The sequence below is a fragment of the Nelumbo lutea genome, chromosome 2 (assembly GCF_056320005.1).
Source record: "Nelumbo lutea isolate HS-2025 chromosome 2, American lotus-T2T, whole genome shotgun sequence".
In the NCBI taxonomy this organism is placed as follows: domain Eukaryota; kingdom Viridiplantae; phylum Streptophyta; class Magnoliopsida; order Proteales; family Nelumbonaceae; genus Nelumbo; species Nelumbo lutea.
Window position 1 is genome coordinate 74,075,439 of NC_142685.1, and position 3,389 is coordinate 74,078,827.

A 3,389-nucleotide genomic window follows, 5' to 3' on the forward strand; every position below is an offset into this window, starting at 1 on the left:
GTTCAAGGTGCCCAATTTTGAGAAATATGATAGAAAAGGCTATTTACAAACTCACTTAAAAGTCTTTTGTGGGGATATCTTTTAATATGGTTCTAATGAGAAGCTCTTGAACCAAATGTTTCAGACGATCCTAATTGAGAGTGCTAGAATGTGGTTTACCAATCTTGAAGAAGAGAAGAAGAAATCATGGAAACGAATATCTGAAGCATTCTTAGACCACATTTCCTACAACATGGAACTAGTGCCAGATCAAGCAGATCTTGAGTCCATGACTCAGAATCTTGAAGAATATTTCCTAAATTATGCTTATAGGTAGCATGAAATGGCATATAAATTGCGACACCCCATGCCCAATGAAGAAATTGTTAGGATTTTTGTCAAGACTTTGAAAGATCCCTACCATACTCTATTGGTTGCACAACCTCTTAAGGACTTTAGAAAAGTAGTGAAAGGAGTTGTCAAAATTGAAGAATCTCTTAGGCATGAATGGATTAACTCACTGATGATTGGAGTAGGGGCAACCACCTCTGATCCAAAAAGTCTGAAACTAAGAATCAATGAGGGAATGAAGTACAATTCATCTCTATCCATCTAGCTAGCCTTACAACCACAACTCCATCTAATCCTTCTTTTAGGGTGCCTACCCTAGTGCATCCACAATCACGTCAACAGCAGCGCACCTCAAGGGCGCAACAAGCTCTCCAAATAGAAAATGAGTTGACCTTACTTCCTTATCCATACTCTCAGTTGTTACATGCCTTGGTTAATGATGGATATCCGGAGTTGCCTGAAGAGAGGCCTCCCCCAGTGCATAAACCAAAGCATTATGATGAGAATGCCTATTGTGAATATCATAGAAGCTCGAGGCATACCACTGACAATTGCCATCAACTAAATATTGTAGTTCAAAAGCTAATTGATCAGGGTTTCATTGCATTTCCTAGGCCTTAGGAATCATCTTTGAACTAAGTTGTTCTCCTTTTCATCAGCATGTTGTGAGTGTCGTCTTTGGCCAGTTTTGGATATCATCTTTAGTATTGATCCAACTGCATGGATTTAAATGTAATTTCTGAGATAGGGGCTCAATGCTCTCTATCCTACCTCTAGCCATCAAGAGTCTTCTTTTGTTAATTGCATTTAATTTTCTATCATCTCTTTCTTATCATTCTAAGGCATTTTGAACTACGTCTGGCCCGATGCCTTTCAAAGGGGTAAGTAGAGCAGCTCATCACATGGGTCCGGCCATTTCCATAGATAAAGTACTATTTTCTCCATTTATCTTTCCCTTGCCTAAGATACTTATCTATAGGAGAGTGATTAGTCCATTGAAGGTTGTCTACATGTAGAAGAAGATAATTTGTTCCCTCTCAAACTTTCAAAAGCATACTTGAAGAAAAGTTAGTTGTTGATCAAGAGTTCTATAGTCAAATTTCCTTTTTGACCTCCCAACCAGTAATAAAGTCATCCGCTTTATCCAAACAAGGGCAGAATTGCAACCGCCAAAGCATAGCATATTCCCTTTGAATAACGCCTATAAACGGCATACAACAAAGGCACCATCCTAACCTAGTGCTATGTCGATTAATCAAAGAAAGGACTGGAGGCCATCCTCGGTTGTTTTTCTTTCCTCAATGATCGCTTGAATTAGCAAAAAATGCTAGTAAACTAGTTGATCTTATGTATTAGACCTTTTTTTCGACAAATTAGCCAAATCCATGGGATGCACCTTGGGGATCATCAAATGGCTAAAAAATGATGAAAATAGGAAAGAAAAAGAAAAAAAAAAAGAGAGAGAGAGAAGAATGGGAGTGCCCAAGGGATTTTTCTTGGCATATACTATGCTTAATATGTACTTCAGTATGTGGCATGCATTTGATAATGAAATGAAGGGAGGCCATCCTTGGTTGCTTGTTTGACCTTCTACATTCAATCCTGATAATATGAAGTAAGGTCCCTTATTTGGCCCTTTGAGCCTTTCTGTTAACCTTATCTTTATAATAAATACTTCATAGTGAGTGAGTGTCAAAACAAGTAGAATACAATTAGAGTAACCAAGCAAAAGCTCAAAAAAAAGAGAAAAAAAAAGGAAAAAGTGAATAGACTTTTGGCAACTTTGCTGAGAATGAAATAATCCACGAAAATTAAGCAATTGTCAAGGAAGATCAATGTAATAATGAATTGGAAAATGGAGAACTAAGAAGTAATTAAAAGAAACTAGGGCAATTAAGATGCTTTTATTGCTATGGGATCTTTGATTATGACACCCACATGCTAGTTCTGATTTTTCCTAACTATTTACATTTCATCCCAAAATAAAGTTCTTCTTGATTAATAAGAAAACACGATTCATGTTGATGAAGAATATGAAGAGCAATCTCCATCCACGTGGCTATGAAAAAAGCCTTAACAATAAAATATAAAAAAATAGAGAAAGAAGAAAGAGAAGAAAAAGATGAGACTAGACCTTGAATTAAATCTCTAAAGAGATGACCCAAGCATCCAATGCCTATATTAATTGTTATTTGGGCCTTTTTAACAACCCGTCATTTGTGACCTTTATCCCATGCCACATTTCATCTTAATGAGCAAGACCTCCTCGATCTTTATAATATCAGAAAATCAACAGTGGACAAACCTATTTAATAGCAATAAAGGACATTTTCTCCATTGATGTATCAGCTTCATAACCCACCATGTATATTAGCAAAAAAAAAAAAACTAGGGCAGACCCCCAGTGATAAAAGGCTTTTCCAACAATCAATCCTTAGTTCAACATTTTACAATTCCATCGCACATGCTTTTGAAATCAATAAGTTTTAAGTGATTATCCTAAAGAGAGGGTACACACTTTCATTTGATGTAAACCAAATATAGCCTATTTGGACATAATTACTCTTATATGAGTTGAGGTTGAAGGCAATTTTGCCCTTCAATTTTGAAAATTTTCCTTCTCATCATTCCAATATTTCATGCCCTTATGCATTGCTTGATAATTGAATACTTCTTTGTACCAATATTGAAAAATTTCCTTCTCATCATTCCAATATTTCATGCCCTTTGTACCAACAATTTTGAATACTTCTCATCATTCCAAAATTTTCCACTTTTCCCTTCAGTTTTGACCTTTTTCCATGCATACTCAACTTCTATCTTGGTTGTGTTATCACATCATATTCCTTTGCTTTCTTATATGTTGGTTATTCTGAGTTCTTTTGTGCGAATCATTGCCTTATTCTCCAAAAACCCCTTTGGTTGTTTATCTCACACTTCAATGTTCTGCTTTTAGAGTCCATAATTTGATTGAAGATTTATCAATTAGATTATCTAAATTCCGATTTCACTGATGATATTCTAATTGGTTTCACGTTGGTCATGTCAACCTCTATGCT